Raw genomic sequence first — 19,483 nt, forward strand, 5'->3', positions numbered from 1 at the left:
CAACTTGATTTACAGTATCCCATTAATTTGCTTATGCAATTTCAGCATAACCAGGAAACTTTCAAAAAACACCATGGATCACTCACGTTGTATTTAGTAAAACTCACATATGAAACAATTTCACAAATCAAATCCAATACTTTTCAAGTAGCTAGCTTATTGTATTTATTTATTGTCTTTTAAGAATCTGTTTTCCTCTTTCAAAGCTTTCATGCTTAGCTTTAAGAACGTGGTAGTTTCCTGAAGCTCAGCAGAATTACTCAAGCACTTAAAATTAAGTACAGGCATGTTTGCAAGATGAGTGTTTTAGCCTTGTCGTTTCACACACCATGTAACGCATGGCATATGATGAAACATTCTAATTATGGTGAAGCCCTAAAGCAGTGGCCCTTTGTATGTGAATCTCCACACTGTGAATTGTTCATCAGGCAATTCATTTTAAGTGTACCAGAAATGCTTCTTCTGTGGGAACAGATGCTTTCAATGGGTGAACTCTTTATTTGGCATCTCAGACCCTGAGATTCCTACTGTGTACAAGGTGCTAATCACTTTAAGACTCTAGTAACACAAGAGGAAGACATTTAAGTTATATACTTTCAAAGGTACAAACACAGATAAAAAAGCTTAGGCATCTAAATTGATCATAATAAACAAAGCTAGCAGATAGTGCTTGCTTTGTTCACCATGCTGACTTCTTTCCTTCTCAGCCTACTCTGTCTGCATGGTTATGAAAAGATCAGTCTTGTGTTATGGTTGTATTTCTTGCAGTACTTTTAATGTGATTTTCCAGTGTTGGATTCTTAAAAGCTTATTTTGAAGGCTTAATCTTAAAAGATAAGTGAAGAAGCTAAGGAAAAAAAATCTACATTGCTCCTCTGCTAAAACATTTTCAAGCAAAAAAGGAAAAAATATTTGTTGATTATTCTGTATATTAATTTGTGTCCAGCTTACTGTATTGACCATTCACACATGTCAACCAAGAGGCAATATGATGTAGTGGCTGAGCCTTTTATCTGATATCTGAAGGCATGAAGGAAATAACAAACGCAGTAGATAATGGACGATGCGAGATTAGGAAGGCCTAACAAGTTGTTCAACATCCAGATTCACGTTGTATACAATCAACAGTTGTTACTCTTGAACTGATCAAAGTTACACTTTCGTCAACACTGGGTAGCTCAATTCCCTGGTAGGTTATCATTTTGACTCCAGCAGTAGAAGCTAGCTTCTCATTTTCATAAATAAAGCCTTCTTCTTTTAGTGATATTAGAATTCCCCCTTTTTTTGTCCCCCCCCAATGAGCGTGGCCAGCAGGTCGAGGGAGGTTCTCCTTCCCCTCTACACTGCCCTGGTGAGGCCTCATCTGGAGTACTCTGTCCAGTTCTGGGCTCCCCAGTTCAAGAAAGATGAAGAGCTACTCGAGAGAGTCCAGTGGAGGGCTACAAGGATGGTGAGGGGACTGGAGCATCTCTCCTACGAGGAAAGGCTGAGGGAGCTGGGCTTGTTCAGCCTGAAGAAGAGAAGGCTGTGAGGGGACCTAATATATACTTACAAATATCTGAAAGGTGGGTGTCAGGAGGATGGGGCCAAGCTCTTTTCACTGGTGCCCAGTGACAGGACAAGGGGCAATGGGCACAAACTGAGGCACAGGAAGTTCTGTCTGAACATGAGGAAGAACTTCTTTACTGTGAGGGTGACGGAGCTCTGAACAGGCTGCCCAGGGAGGTTGTGGAGTCTCCTTCTCTGGAGATATTCAAGACCCACCTGGACAAGGTCCTGTGCAGCCTGCTGTAGGTGACCCTGCTTCGGCAGGAGGGTTGGACTAGATGACCCACAGAGGTCCCTTCCAACCCCTACCATTCTGTGATTCTGTGATTCTGTGATTCTGTGATTCTGTGATTCTGTGAAACTGGATAGAATTCAGATCTTGCACATCTACAGCTGAGAATACAAAAAGGAGGACAGTCTCTTCCATAGTATCTCTACTCACTTCTATGCATCATTGTCGTGCTTGGTTTGCATGAACAGAGAACAACAAAAAAAAGAGATTTGCCACTCTAGCATCATTACGGAGAGGAAGAAGAGGTGAAACATGGCTTTCAAGGTTTCTATTGCAGTTTTATCTCTTGGCATTACTATAACGTATTTTATTTGTTTAGTTTAAAGACTGGATGATCTCTTTCTCTGAAGTCTAGTATATTTGTTTATGACTTTTGTAAATCAATCAGGCCCCATAAACAGAAAATAGTACTTTAGCTGTGTATACCTTAGTTTCAATTGAGAGATAGTAAGTATACTGTGTAGATCTTGACATTTGAGTTTCCTGTTCTTAAGCTGCCATTATTTATCATTTTTCATTAAAAATATCTTTTTTTAACCAAGTTGAAAGGAGTTCACAGAAGTGAGAAATTTAACACAGCTCATGGATGGCTTCCAAACATTTCACTACAAAACAACTCTGCTAGGAATTGTTACAAAATATATTTTCCTTAACTTTGGCACTCTGGAATAGAATAAAGCTGAATTCTTAAATTATTAAGTTACTCCCCTTCATAAGAAATCATTAATTTGTTAAACAATTTTAGTTAATGTGTGAGGCTTACATTCAATCCAATTAAGCATAAACAAATATTTGACATTTTTCCTTCACAAAGTATTCACTCATTTCAACCTGTTCTTTATTTTAAGCATCTCTGTATACTTCACCAGTTAGTTTGTAATGAATACAGATTATCGAATCAGTCTTTGGGGCGGGGGGAACAACTATCAAAAAATCCAAAACAAAACCTTAATTTCTTCTTTCTGATTATTTACTGGATGGGTTTGATCAGTGATGTCAGGTTAAATCCTAAACTATGTTTCAAAAGTAAAAATGGATTAAGCAAAATTTATTTTGGAAGTCATGAGCTATCTATCTGTATTGCTGGTTGGTGTGGCTGTGATAACTACGTCCTAGGACCACTGGATGTGGACTGCGAGTGAATGCATGCAAACCCACTTATGTCCTGACAGATGAGACCCTGAAAAAACATAAACATGAGCTGGTTCTCCCCTCCAAGCCAGCTCTCACACTCACTATAAATCTCTCCTAGCATAGACTCAGGTGTCAATGATACAAAGGAGAGGAAATCTCATTAAGTTCTTCAGATGAGAGTAGCTCATATCTCTGCTCAGTTGATGATGCTAGCTATCATATGTGTAAGGTCAACAGGAATTTTGTCACTGTGTTAAATCCTAACTCCAGTGAAACCTGCTTTGAGAATTGTGAACTGTAATTGATGAGGGTTTTAACTCTGAAACCCTGCCAGGGAACAGCAATAGGTGCAAAAATAAATTGGGCATTTTATTTATGTTCACAGGTTTTATTTGTTCCTCTTGCAACTTTACTGCTTATTTTTATTTTAATGTTAGTTTATCCCAGAAGAACTAATGGAATCATGAAATTTTATCTTCAGTCTCCAACTCTCCCTTCCCTGAAGATATTGTTGGAAAAACTACTAAAGTTTTGGAGTTTAGGTCATATTTTTTTATTTACACAATCTACTGTGATTTACAAATATTTCAGTCAGTCAAATAAAAACTTTATCTTATAGGGTAGAAAAAGCTAATCGACAGTCCAAATTCAAACCTGACATAAAAAAGGCAACCTGTCTAAGATACATTAAATGCTAGGAAGTGTTCAGTATTCTTACCTCTGCAGAGTTTCAACTCAAATAGCACTTTTTTTCCCAGTAATGATAAGGACAAAAATCAACACTTTATTTACAATGATGAAAAGTTTTCTGGGCACAGAAAAAGGAAAGTAGCAAAGCAATGTCCTCAGGCAATCCTGTTTCATTTAATCTTTTTTCTTCTCCCTTCCAGAGCTTCACTGCTTTGTTCTTTATTATTCTTTCTTCCTAACAACTTTCAAATTCATTTGAACTGGAATATATTGCTGCATATGGAAAGTTATGTGAGCAATGTTCAAAGTGTTCAGTCTTACTAAAACAATGAAGATTCTTAAAAATAAAAAATAAATTCCCATAATGGCTCGTCTGCTGCAGACTTCCACCAAAAAAACTGCTTAGATTTTTGAAACCAGGTATAGTTACTTCTTTGTAATTCTCTGTTTTATGATTACGACAGGAAAAAAACCAGTGTTTTTTTTACTTTAACATTTTTCTTTCATAAAGTATTCACTTTTAGCTCATTACAATTTTGCAGGTAAATCTGGAGAATGAGTAGTGGTATGGTGAAATTCTATATTAATTGTTACTTTGAACCTCTCCTAAGAGAACACAAGTAATTCTGGAAGTATTTCAGTTTAGGACTGCAACTCACGTGGTTGCATGAATTCTGGCAAATTATATGTGCCAAAGCCTGTTCTGTAGCACTGAAAGCAAGTGGCATGGCTTGCATGCAACATGTTAAAATCTCTTCTCTTTCAGAACAGAGAGGCCTTATGTATACCAATCATCAGGAACTGCCATTGACTTATGCTAGTCCCTAAATACTGTTTGAGAAAGTGTTAATCACGTTATCCAAAACATTTTAGGAAACATGCCTAAACATCTCTAGGCCCTGTTTGCTACTATACACAGCTCATCCAGCATCTTCTAAAGTACAAAGCAATGGCCTCTTAAACACCTTGTGATACAGCACATTGCTCGCATTGTAAAAATCACTAGTTATAAAACCTAAAATAAAAGTTGGAAATGTAACACTCTCTTCCGTGCTTGCGAACTGCAAGTTCTGCTATGACCATTCAGCAAATACAGTCTTGCATTTAAAGATTTAGTCATTATTACATTTAAAAGCAATCACTATATAGCAATATATAGCAATTAATATAACTACGGTATTATTAAAATAATTAAGCCAACACAAAACATTTACAAACCTGAAACTTGCATTTTCTATCAGTACTTCTGTGAACTTGATTTCAACAATGAGTTATTTTCTCCCGTTTGCTCACATTTGTTTTACACCAAATATAGTTCACTGAAATAAAAGGAATAAAGCAATTTTAAACATGCTATTAGCATTAAATGGGGGGTTGGACTAGATGACCCACAGAGGTCCCTTCCAACCCCTAACATTCTTTGAAAACAAAAGCTATAATTTGCAAAAAGCCAGTAGCCTAGTGAAAATAATGACATCCTGAAGGCATATGTTGCTTGTATTTGCCATCACTTGATCACTACTGTGGTAACATAGATGAAAATACTAGCAGTTGGCTATGGTTCTTTGTATCTTTTTAACCACAGATACAGGAGAATAGTAATTCTGGCATCATAAAGTCACATGTTATAGACGATCAAATCATTCCTAGCTGCTAACAAATTCTGTATGAATACTCGCAAACTGGATTGGCTCTCTCTAGATACTTTAATACGCATGTCAGGTACCATCTATTCCAGAAGTACACGCTTGTGATATAATACAAAGATGATGGAATAAAGACAAGAAACGATTCTGTATCCTTAGTGCAATACATCACCAATTGGTTCAGTAGTCTATATTAATCTACATTCTCTTTGATGTAGTTCAGTTTTCCATGGAGCAACTTCTACAGCAGCTAAATAATAGAACTTATAAAAATAATTCACAACTAATAAGTCCCCTTCTGTGAAGAAAAGAATTAAACACTCTGTGATTATATAAAATATACAGTAAATGGAACTAGGAAATTTTATTCGAAAGTATGCTTATCTTTGCTATAAATTGTAATAGCTTAGTGATTTCTCTACCTAGATTTCAACACAGGATGAAAGGCCACGGTGGCCTTGTTTTGGTTTCTGCTAGGGTTTGTTGGGTACTGTTTTTGCTGCTGACAAGTCTTGACATTGATTCTACAGCAAAATGGACTTTTCATGTCTTATATCTCTGCTGGCTCTAAGTACTATTTCTATTTCTATGCCAGTGAGTCAAAGGCCCAGTTACCTCCATCTCCAGCTAACACATCCCTAGATCGCAACCATTACTTCCTCTAAGCTATCCAACTACTAACATAGGCTAAAATAATGACCACTGTTTTTAACAGGTTTTTGCTAGAAATTTGCTGCATCTTAGCGAGACAGACCATGCGACTCAAGGCATGCTGTTTTATCCAACAGTACTTACTTGTCTAATAAAAATATTCATTTACATTAATATATGAAGTAAACTGAATTCTTCAGGCTGTTTAAATGTGAAATACACAATATTTCACAGAATACTGAGCTCACAAATGTTCCTCTGTCATTAGCTTTGTCAAGCTAAAACTTCTGCTGCACTTCCCAATTTCTGTATGTTATACTCGGCATATGTAATCGCTACACAATGAAAACCAATGCTTTGTTTCAGCTTCCTATCACAAGCTCACATTTGAAGCCTCATTCCAGCATTGTAAATGGCATTCTGACCCTAACTCCTGGCACATAAGACCATTACAAACTGTGTGGACACATGCCGAATCTCACAGATTGATTTCTGTCAAATAAAGACCGAAGGTCATCAATTCTTCTTTCACCCATTCACTCAGAGAACTAAGCCTTTTTATCCTACCTTTGCATGACTGCTGGATTCCAAGTGACGATGTCTTTCCAGCAGTAAGTAACCATACAATGACTTGAAAATCTGAAAAAGGACATTTTGCCTATAGTGACACAAAGTAAGTAGCCACTTCAGGCAGATAACACATAATCTTTGCAAAACTGATATGAACAGTTCTGTACAAATGTTCTAGGAGATTACAGCCACATTGCTTTCTAAGGTCCACTCTTGAAACATAGGTATAACTTTACCTTTTCATTTAGCTATTTGATGCAGAATTTCAGCAACAACAGTCCTATTTGCAGCAGGTAGCTGATTATAAAAGTAATGTTACATACAGAATTGAAAAGAGTGTTGCTTTATGATACTTTCACGTCGCTAAACTAGCTTACATTTTAATGCAAGAAAATTCCTGATTAAAGTTTATCACGTAGATTCACCTCTGGATTGTCCATTCTCCTATCATAATATGATGCTTTTAAAATGTGGTACAGCTGGATTCCATAGTCAGGAGTCATATTAAAATAAACAATAAAGAAAATGAGAGTCTGCCCTGAAGCTTATGTGTGAAGGAGAAAGACTGACCAGATTATTAAATACAATGCAGAAGTATAGGAGAGAAAATGATGGATCCAGAAGAATCCACTGATCAGCTATTCTGCACACCTCTGTATACTATGGCACTGCCAGCAACCCTACAGCAAGGACCTACTTAGTCCTTTGCATGGCAGACCAAAACACACAGTCTAGCCTATTATAGGAAGAGAACATGAGAGACCAAAGACAAGCAGTTGGGAAAAGTAAGGCAGACTTCACAACCTAGAGAATGGCAGTGAAGAAAGTTATTTGTTTATTTTCTCTCATTTGTTGCTATCTTACCTCTAAAAAACAGGCCATTGTCTCTCAAAAAGAAGAAAAGATGCTTGCATTCTACATACAATAAATGATAACATATAACACAAAAAAATGCTTTAAATACTTACTCTTCCTTGGCTAGCACTGTATCTAAGATTTCTTCACACAACTGTTGAATTTGGATGTAAATATGTACATTGTAGCTGCACTTCTTATTTATTTTTTTTTAACTGGAAATCAAGTTCAAGCTTTCACTTTGCCTTTTATGGTGGAGGGCACCAAAGTACCCAAAGTACTTGTTTACCAAAGTAAAACATTTCTGGCATTCAGGGAAGCAAGGAATGTACTGAGGCAGGGTTTGTCAACTCTTGCTCTAATATAAGGAAAACCATTCTCCTTTGATTGTAATGACAAGTGAAATACAGCACTTGAAACTTATCTGGGAGATACCTGAATCCAAGGTTGTGGAGGTCCCAGTTCTAGATCACTGAAAGCAAAGCAAGCTGAAATTGCACATGAATATTAAAAATATAACAAATGTAACTCAGACAAACATCAAAGTCCTAAGTATTAGCTGGATTATATTTCCATCATTCTCTTACAAAATTCATGCATTTTAATAAGCCTAATAATTTGTACATATTGTGAACTATAATTATTTTGCTTTCAGTTTGATTTATTACTGTTGACAGGGAAGGAGTGTAAAAGCATCACCTTTTAATTTTTTCAGGTACTTGATACAGTGATGGAGTGATTACAAGGATTACAAGTAATGAAATATACACTTTCAGGAATGTTCAGAAATTTTGAATTAAAACCACTCTTACAAAAATGTCACAAAAGCTTAGTTCAGCTTAATTCATGCCTTAATACTCTAAGCATCTGATGAAGTCTAATGGAGGGTATTTTTTCCGTTCTTCATAAATAACAGTTTCAAGCAGCAGTGATTCTTTTATAAAACACAGTATCTTACAATACAGTGTCAACCTTAAATTAAGTTCTTCTTTATGTTTCCATGTGTAGGAATATGAGGTACGCAAGATCTCCCTCATCCACTACCCATAAATCTCAGAAACTTTTTGATTCATGTCCATAATTTTTTATTTAAGTGACAACACAGCAAAATGTAGGCTGATTAAAACACTTCCTGAGGGCAATCTATTGAAAATAACATCCTCTTCTATATGGACATCAGACATCACATCAAAGCTGCAGTTTTTCAGATCCTAAATTTAGGAACAGAGGATTGACATTGGCAGTCTTGATCATCTAACTCAAGTCTCTTGCAATCTCAATCAATTTTGCAAAAGCTGTTTATTCCAAAAGGGTCAGGTGAACATATATGCTATGTATCCTCACTCAACAAATGCCACAAAATACTTTTCCAAGCTCCACAGTCCACTACGACCCACGGTCCCTGAATCACAACTACTTCCCTTCAGTATCAATATATACCTCAGGGATTTTTCTGTTCATTTTTTTAAAAAAACGTGATTCCTGACAGCAGACTATGGCCCAAGCAATAAGGGAAATCAAAAGAATAGGACAGCAATGGTAAACAAAGGAAATTTGGGGAGGAACACGTCTGAACTGTAAAATGACACTTAGCGATGGGCAAAGCACAGAAGCCAGGTACTTAACAGACTTTACCATCACTAAAATTTTACTGTAGCCCACCATACGTCTCTGAGGACTCTGCAGCTAACCATTTCAGGAAGGATTAAAAAAGAAAAGAAACTTCCATGAAAGCCAATGTTATGATTTATCACATAAATAAGCAGTCTGTCTTTCAAATAGTGTGGTGTTCAGAACTATGTATTGGCCTCACCAGATTATAGTGTATAAGGCTGAAAGAGCTCTCCTCATCTGGAGCAGAAATTCCAGCAACTGCAAGCAGCCTCAGCATGTAATCTTGTCTGTAAATGTATCAAGCTTCATTGTACAAGTAATCAAACTCCTTGTCTTCGTTGCTTCTATTGCCATGACTTTTTTGAAACATTACAATCTGCATTTTCAAAAACAATGAGAAAAACAGTGACAATGACAAAAATTAATTCATATAATGAATTTCTCTAATATTAAAATGCATGGAAAATAGCCTATGAAACAAATAACTGAATTGTGAATATTCATAGTTTGGAATGGGTAACTTAACACTTTTGAAAGTAGTGAATACAGTTAATAACTTCAACTGCTTTCTTTGAAGAGAGGGCTTCCTCTAGATTATTTATTATTCTCACTCTGTAACAATTTTTTATCTTCACAGGTGAAACTGTGAGAATACCTATAAAAACATCATTCTATTTTAAGGTGCTTCACTCTTTACAAATTAAGACCGGAGAACCAATATAAGTTAACCATCATCAGCATCTGAGAAAAGTTTATGTGAATACATGAACAATAAATCCATACATTAGTACAACCACCAGGCAAAACCAAACTATACAAGACAGTATGGCAATTTTCTAAATTAATTACCTCTAAGTTAAAGGTGAAGCTTTACATGTTCCTTGACTTCCAATGTCAGTCTTAGTTCTCCCTGTCTGTCGTCCTCCTCAACCAAGCAGTTCAGTACCTGACACACTTTGTCCTTTTGTCCTCAAATGCGAGAAACTTCCTAAGGAACGACACAGAGTCGCAGGTGACAGCAGCCATGCCTCCTGCACGCCTTTGCTATGCTAGACCTGGGAGGACAGCCTGGGAGAAGACATTCCACTCAATTTAAAACAGAAAATAAGAATAGCTGCCCACTTTAATATTAGCAACTTTTTTTTCATTGTGTTAAATAATACTCTTCAGTTTCCCCACTGACAAAACTATGTGAAGGACATACATTTGAAAGACTTCAGTACGTACACACAGAGGTGCAACAATAAGCCCGAACCGCATTACTCCATTTCCACTGGCACATCACATTCCACAAAATACTTCCCAAAACCCTGTAGTCCACTAAGACCTAAAATAAAGTTACGATAACATAAATGACCCTCTTCAATATTAAGGCAATATTCTGGGAAAAAAGTTAGGATGAATGCTGAAAGCAGACCATGACAGGTCTACTCAGGCAGTGCAGAAGGCCACTGGGTGTGGCATTACTAGCTCCTCTCCAACAGCACTGAGCAATCTATTTATCTTTCTTTACAGGTCATAAGACCATAAAGAATCATATGTAGTTCTTTAATTTCATATTCACTGGAATAATGTGCAAAATTCATGAAAGACAAAATACAAAATTTTAACCGGGAAACAAATGTTAACTGCATGTTTCATTTTGTCTTTCAAGCTGTAATTCTTAACTGTTTCAGAAATAATTCCTATCATAGTGTGACCAAACAAAGTGAGGATTCAGTCAAAAAAAGGGGAGATGGAGGTAAGACTTAATTCACCAGGTGGAGTCACCAGGTCATAGTGACATGAGCACTCTCTCGTTCATACCACCCCGCAGGTAAAATGAGGATAATATTTTGTTCTTGCAGCAAAAGAAATCTTTTCAGATAAAGCAAACAGGCCAGAGATGTTCCAAGTATGAGAGGGTTCAAGAGCAAGAGAATCAGTCGTGCCCTTTCCCCCATAAATGCACAATATCATAACCCAGAACCAATGCAATAGTATACACCAGATCCACAGCAGATCTGTCATCTGTCATGGTCATTTACTGAGCTGGCAGATCAGCCATATATTAGAAGGCAAAAAACATAAGAAACTGAACTTTAAAAAGTTGTGATGCCACTGTAACATCTCACTTAAGAAAGATCTATAATCTCTTAGGGACCCCCCTTTCTCCCACAGGGCACACCCCCCCCCCCCCCCCCGCCAAATTGTAAGTGTCCTTTACATTCTTATCTTTGCAAGACTGGTATTTGTAATTTTTTAAGTTGTCAAATGTATAGTCTCACTACAGAAAAGATGTCTAATCAGGTTATGCAAGGCTTAATTTGGACAGCATTTTACTTACAAATCTATGATGCATCAGACTGGTTCGTATTTCAAACACATTTTAGTAAGCTGAGTTGTATTATATAAATGATCTTTAAAGATGACCACTTTTTAAACGTGACTATCTCCAGGAACGATGCAAGGCAAGACATTTCTAAGTTATCTTCCAGCAGATTTCACAGATGGCTCACAGGGCTGTCATAAGGCACAGGAGGAAGACAGTTGCTTATTTCTTTATAGTGATGCAAGTGCTAAGCACAATCTGGATTTAAGGCTAGAAGTTATTTATCAATAACTCTTCTAAACCTTACTCCTGCTAACTAATATTTCTTACATCAAAGTGAACTAATAAAACTTAAAATGATGAAGCTGCAAGGAAATAAGTATATTTCACATTGATGAGATGTCAAGTATTGCCTTACAAAAACATGTAATATGTGCTTTTCAAGTAAAACCTTTTATGCACTCTTCTATGTAGTCTATTTTGTTGGTACATATGAGCATATGAAAGCACCATTGAGTAGTCATGGGATATACTGGTCAGTGTATCAGGGAAAAAATGAAGATTTTTAGGAAGATAGCTAGGGTTAAAAGTTGTAGATCAAATTCTGGCAAACAGTACCATCACTAGTTTGTGCCCTATCATTGTGAAGAGAATCAGAAAAAGCTACAAATGTATATGTTTATTTTCCAAAGCCTACCACACTCATCATAATAGACACGTTTCCCAGTTTATAAGGCAGCGTATGAATTGTTTCAGAATTTGCTTCTTCATTATGGAAAACAAGAAAAGGAAACAAGGTCTCAAGCATCATGCTGGTATCCTTCTATAACCTTCACACAGGCCAATCCTTTTTTCAGCCTTCCAATGGCATTGTAAAAAATAACAATCCATAAAAAATAAAAAAAAAATTTCTTCCCTACAGCTTCTATAGGCTCAACTAACCTGGCTGCAAGCATCTGGCACCAAGCAAGTGGCATATGTAAGTTGTTTACACACTGTGTATCTCAGAGATAGAAAGCCTAAGGCTCTTGTCAGGAAGCTTCAATTCGTTCTAACAACACTGTTCTTCTAAGACATCAGTCTCTGAGACCTCTCATCTTTTTGGTCAGTAATGTTCTTCAAACAACTATAGCATCTCTGGTGGGGCTTGCAGAAGGAAATCACACTGGTTAAGTGTATGTGCCACAATGAAATCCAGGGACAGTGCCCAAGAGAAAGTGTTAGCCTATAGTCTGCTCTTCACCCATTGTACTCCATTCTGTTTTCTAAGCTCAGCCCTCTATTTTTCTGTGTGTGTCTTACATTAAGGGTCAAGATTGTATTACAGAAGCTCCATTACAAGAAGTCTTTACAAAAAAACCCATAGCTTATAATTTTTCAGTCTCCTAGGCAGTTGCCTAATTATGCACTCCACTCTCATAACTTACAGAAACATCGAGAAATTACTCAAGACTGTAATATCATGGCATTTAATGCAACATTATGATTTAACTTCATGGTTCTATATAAGGCTGAATGACGTATGGGAGCCATACATGTCTGTATCTCTCTCAGACTCTGGTGATATATTAACCAAATAGATGGCGAAAAATTACCTGTTTTGTCACATAAAACAAGATGTTGTACTAAACTTCACGGGAAATGCCAACATCCCACCATTCTGTCTAGAAGTTCTGCTCTTGTCCTAGATGGTTCTACTCCACACAGACCTGCCACCTTTCCTTTTAATATGTGATACAGCAACTTCTTATTAGTACCTCTATGGCTGACATAATTATAGGCAAACATATTCAGTAAGAAGTCTCTTCTCCCCTTCCGAGATCTTTCCTCCCACGCTGTCTATGACAAGCCCTTTTTTCTTCATTCTCCATTTCATCTATTGCACTTTTTTCATCAATCCATTACATATATTTATGTGTGAAATATATATTAATTTGACACATTCAAGTAAGTTCAAGGAAGATCAACAACAAATTAACAGCATTTAAAAAAAAAGCAAACAACAAACCAAACCTAGACTCTGAGTCTTTTGAAATTCAAACGTCACTAAAACCAGAGAGCTTGACATTTCTTCATCTTTATTATACCTGAAGAAGTTATTTGTAGCTTTTGTGCACTGTAACCCACTTGCTGTTAGCTATGACAAGCATCAAAAAATAATTAACTTATTTCCTCTAGCAGCAGGATCACTGGACAGCTGATTTAGTTATTCTCACTGTGACATATGAAGAAAATGTATTTTCTTTCCTTCACATATAAATGGCAGTAGCAACATAAGATGTTGGGTTCAATATCTACTGCAGTACTATCTCTAAGGACTCATGTCTTTCAAGTATTTTCCAGTAGCTTGTTAATTTTTAAAAATTTATCTTTAAACAGGTACCTTGAGATTAATTTGAGGAGATTTTTTTAAGTATCTTGCAAGACTTACTGCTAATTTGGGCAACAGACAGCCAAGTAAGTCACTGATACCTTTTCACTAGCTTTCAGCATTTTGATGTATATCAACATGATATACATATATGTATATATACATCCAGATGAATATGTAAAATGACATTAAATTGTCTGTACAACCAGAAAACAAAGATTCTTTACATTCTTGCACCAGTTTTGGAAGGCATCCAAATCTCTAACATGAGCCTACATTACATTGTTTTATTCAGTGTAAGCCAAACTTCCTCAACATATCTGTTAGTTTAAAAGTGCCAGAGATCACCAAGTCAAGTATGGTTTAGTAAGTTGGGTACACAAGACAACTAACACATTACTATTTTTATCTAGCTTCCAGTTATATATTTTCTCAAGCTTGAATTTTCCAATGGCAAGTCAGTCTCCCTCTACTTTTCTATATTCATTTGGTGACAGCCACATATGAGCACTTGAAAATCGAAATACTTCAGAAACAACCTTGAGATTTGTTGCTCTAATGACAAGTGTTTGTCACTTTTCCTCACTAGGAGAGATGCCCTGTGCAAATAATGAACATCGTACAAAGGTAAAACAGGTCCAGAATAAAACGTCCATCTAGAAGGCAGACAGACCTTCTAGATAGTTCTGATATTGCCACTGAAGACCTATTTTAAAATAATATTGGAAAACAACAGGAGAACAAAATCAGAAGTACAGGGAACAACACTAGTGCTAACTGACTCTCAGCATGGAGCCTATTCCCTTCATTAGAGCTCCTGGAAAATTTAAAAAAATGATTTGAGGTGACACAGAAAACATAATACTGTGACATGGCTTGATGGAGCAGAGAAATCTGCCTTGAAAACACAGCATCTACTCCTTGCCTGGAAACACAGGATCTTCATCTCTGCCTGGCTATTACAGACTACAGAGGAGGACTGAAAGAGCATTGTCATTTTGCCAGCTTTGAAAAGCGGGATTTGAAATGCACCACTCTTCCTACTCTTGTGCAGGTTTCTCATCTTTTTTTGATTAACCAGTCTCTCTTCTCCCTCCCTCTGCCCTTTTTTCTTTTTTTTTTCGTTTAAAAGAAACAGAGCTTATTTGACTAGGAGCTTAGGACCACAGGAATAACTGAACAGAACTGAACATCTGATTGTCCATAGAAGTCCACCACGCATCAGAGTAATTGACAAAATGGTTTCCCACTCCTCTGAACTTCTAAAGTTATCAGTGAGAGTTAGAAGGAATAACAGAAACAGTGTATTCTCTTTGCTGTACTTGTCCATTATTTTTATCTTCCATGTATGGGTATTTAACCAGAAACAACAGGTGCACTGTATCTCAACTACCTTCTTCAAATGTGTACCTAACATCTTCAACACCACTGAGATATGGAGTTTCCGTTCTTAAACTAATTGCAGTTCGAGCTATGTACGGGTTTTTTTTCCCCAGTAAAAAGTAATATGTTGAATACACTCTAAAAAAGGGAATGAGTAGGAAAAGTTATGAAGAATGTAAACCTCAACTAAACAGTCAGGTGTGCTTTGTTGAATTTGTAACTTTTTTCATTTTGCAAAATCAACTAATAAAAACCCCTCTCATAAATAAACATGCAAGTTTATTCCTAAAACTCCCATTTCTTCCACTGGGTTATTACGACTAAAGGCAATTAAGCCTTACTGAGCATTTGAGATTCAAACCAAATGAACTGCTTCTCATTCTTCTCTATTTTTAATAAAAAATTCACAGCAATTTTGGATGGTAAGCAGGTCAACATATCTGTAGGCTATCTCTATGTTGACAAGCTTTATTCTGTCTTTGCTTGGGGTCAAGCCTGACAAATTTCCAGCCAGATAACACTTGTCATATCTTAAGCCCATCCAGACAGCAATCATGCCTGCTGCTCCAAGAAGCAACATCTGCCGCTGTGACAAACAAGAGCTCTTGATTCACGCAATCTCTTGCTGAGCTCCCAGCTCATTAGGATCTCCTAACTGCTGCCTCTTACACATGAAAAACACACCTATCACTCAACAAACAAAGTGCCTCACTCCCTGCTAGACCCTTGAACAGAGCAGCTCCTGCTGAGCCTGCGCTTGGCAAGAGTAAGAGCCCCCTTCACTCACAGAAGCAAGATCTTGTCAGACTGTCTATCAGCATTACCTGATGAGTGAGAGGCTCTTCAGCTGTGAAGACAAATCCATCCATCTTCACAAGCATCCTGCTGAAACCCCGCGTGCAGCAGTGCCTGCTTTAGGCACAAGCCTGGAGCCCGCACCGGGCTGAGCGTGGGGGTCTCTCTGCAAAGCCCTTCCGCACACCACAGCTCCCCCTCATTTGGGCACCTCGCCTAGGGAGATATTTTGGAGATACAGCATCAGCTGAACATTTACTGTAAACTAATGCTTCCTCTAAGCCCCCAAAGTTATCTAACTGCTTACGGTTACACGCTTGGCAGGATCACACGAGCACATTTAACTCCCTGTCCCTACTTACTCATTCAAAGGTATCTGTCGCCGTATAGCTTTAAGGTCAGAAACTTCTAGTATGGAAAAGGACCTAGACAAACTTGGCAGTTAAAAAGAACAAATAATTTCACATTTACTTTGCTTAATATGAAATTACTTCTCTCTTAAAAATAATAGAAAAAGGTGAGATTTCACTTGGGGCAAACTTCAAAAGCAGCAGCTTTTATGGGATTAACATCTAAAAGACTGTAAAAGTCTAATTTTCTTTTTAAACAATCCTATTCATACAACATCAGCTTAGAATTACAATAAAAGAAAATGGTCTTTCTTTGAAGGAAAATAGAATTCATGTCTCCCTACATTTTGACAAAATTCTTTGAAAAAATACCTGGAGCAAAATTTACCAATTTTACATGGCTCAGAAACATTAACAAGCCCAGTACATTCATGGATTTGAGTTGGTTAATCTCTAAAACATGAGACAAATACTACTGAGATCTTGGGGTAAAATCTTCAGTAGATATTACTGGAGGAAATTTTTTAGATATTTACCAGAGGGTGAATGAGACTCTAACAATAGAGGGAAAATACCCGAAGTAATCTTTGTAGAGAGAAATACTACGTCTTGTTTTCTGGAATCAGTGTTTTCTCTAACACGCCAATTAATTTGCTTTTTCTGTAGGCACTGGATCCCTTGTACTAAGGAGTTTCATTCCAGAGATCTGTTTTCTGTTTCTTACTGCACCACAAACCTCCTAAGGGATCTTTAGCAAATCCCTTTTTATCTCTTCCCTAGAAGACACTACCTGTGAACTATAACTTAGGATAAGTATACAAAAGATAGAATTGTCAAAGTACTGTTATATGAACAGAAAACATTTCTGTGTATATGAATAAAAGAATTTCTTAGACAGTAAAAATTAAAATAGTTCTTTGAAGATTTACATACACTGTTAAACGAGCCAAGATCTCTGTAAATTGGACATCTGCTCAACAAATGGGAAGGACTTTATTTATCCATTTACGGAATAACAGTTGGATGAACTTTCAGCAATTTTCTCTACATGGACAAATCTAAGCAAGAAAAAAATGAGAAGTCCATAATTCAAAATCTAAAATTGTGTTAAACTGATGCTATGACTGCAATTGTGAGACATTTGTTTCCATTCAACTTCCAAGTTTTGTTTTTCTTTTTTTCAAAGCATTAAATATAAATGCTAAAAAAAAATTATATAAATAATAATACCACAGCTCAACACACAGCCTTATTTTCATATTCTGCTGCTTTTACTACCCTGCTTCATTATTTTTTTAATATATAGTCGGAATTTTGGCTTTTAAACAACAAAAACAGTATTTCATAAAGCACTTCTTGACCGCTAACCTCCACTGAGCTGAAGGAACTGTGCAAGTATCAGAAATTGATGAGCACCATGGACCACAATTCAAGCTCCCAGAGGCAAGATAAAATTAGGTTTTTGTGGCATATCACAGAGTACTCAGTATAGATGTAAACACAGAAATTTCACTTTTTTCATAGAATCACAGAATCACAGAATGGTAGGGGTTGGAAGGGACCTCTGGGGATCATCTAGTCCAACCCCCCAGCCAAAGCAGGGTCACCTACAGAAGGATGCACAGGACCTTGTCCAGGCGGGTCTTGAATATCTCCAGAGAATGAGAATCCACAGCCTCTCTGGGCAGCCTGTTCCAGTGCTCCATCATCCTCAGAGTGAAGAAGTTCTTCCTCATGTTCAGATGGAACTTCCTGTGCCTCAGTTTGTGCCCGCTGCCCCTTGTCCTGTCGCTGGGCACCACTGAAAAGAGTCTGGCCCTGTCCTCTTGACACCCACCCTTCAGACATTTGTAGGGTCCCCTCTCAGCCTTCCCAGGTACTGTATGCTTAGTATACATGCATGACATTCACCTTTTAGGGTTCAACACATTTCTTCTCAGCCTAAGGCGCTTGTTTTAATGGAAGGTGTTCTGGTTTTGGTTGGTATAGAGTACATTTTCTTCCCAGTAGCTGGTATACCGCTGTGTTTTGGATTTAGGATGAGAATAATGTTGATAATGCACTAACATTTCGGTTACTGCTGAGCAGTGCTTACATAGAGTCAAGGTCTTTTCTCCTTCTTACACCACCTCACCAGCGAGTAGGCTGGGGGTGCACAAGAAGTTGGGAGGGGACATCGCTGGGTCATCTGACTCCAGCTGACCAAAGGGATATTCCATTCCATATGACGTCATGCTCAGTATACAAACTAGGGGGAAAGCTGGTGGGGGGGCTCCTGTTTGGGAATGGGCTGGGCATCGGTTGGTTGGTGGTGAGCAACTGTTTTTTTTTCATTTGCATCTCTTGTCTTTCTTGGGTTTTATTTCTCTTTGTTATTTTTGTTTTCATTACTATTATTACTACTATTATTATTAATAATAATTTATTTATTTCAATTACTAAACTGTTCTTATCTCGACCCACGAGTTTTTTCACTTTTACTTGTCCAATTCTCTCCCCATCCTAGAGGGGGTGGGCAGAGTGAGCAAGCTACTGTGTGGTGCTTAATTGCTAGCTGGAGTTAAACCATGACAGAAGGAAAAAATGTAATATACTCACAAATAAATGCACTCTGATGTATACAAAGGTGACAGACCCTTAGCTGACATATGCAACATTATATTGGAGTTTCAAATTACAGACTCTTGAGAAACTGGTTGCTTTTTAACAACTTTCTTATTGTATTCTTACAACAGAAAAGAGAAATAAATTCCTTGAAAATCGTCATAATAGAATATCCTAAACACAATTATTTCCCTCTAGAAATGACTCATTATTTATGACGATGAGAACCAGCAAATATATAAGCCCCAAATACCCGATATTCTTCATTAGAAAAGATACTATTATTTACATTCACTTCTTCCTTCTCACAACGATTCATAATTTTTATTTTTCTTCTTATAAACACATGAGAATAACATACAGTTATGATTAAGATTTTGCTTGATAAATCTGGAAATAAATATATATTTTGAGAGTTCTCTTTCTTTGTAAAACACTTGGCTTGAGTAACTGGAAAAGGGGCAGGAACAAGAGTTGTTACTAATAAAAATGTCATATTATTTCTGATTTTAGAAGTTACATTATTTTAGCTCTATCTTATTATAAACTTCCCACTGTTCAATACAGTTAGCAGAGAAAAGCGCTAGTTTGATAAGCAGCGGGAAGCCGATGCCAGCAGCAGCAGCGGCAGCAGCAGAAGTTGCTGCGTGCTGTGAGGAGTGTGAGGTT

The 19,483-nt window shown here is 37.1% G+C and overlaps 1 protein-coding gene across 9 annotated transcripts in view; it reads right to left on the bottom strand.

The window, feature by feature from the left end:
• SNTG1 (syntrophin gamma 1) overlaps positions 1-19,483 on the bottom strand; it is a 365,296-nt gene that overhangs the window by 260,991 nt on the left and 84,822 nt on the right. The gene's annotated exons all lie outside the window — the stretch shown is intronic.

The sequence above is a fragment of the Opisthocomus hoazin genome, chromosome 3 (genome assembly GCF_030867145.1).
Source record: "Opisthocomus hoazin isolate bOpiHoa1 chromosome 3, bOpiHoa1.hap1, whole genome shotgun sequence".
Classification (NCBI taxonomy): Eukaryota; Metazoa; Chordata; class Aves; order Opisthocomiformes; family Opisthocomidae; genus Opisthocomus; species Opisthocomus hoazin.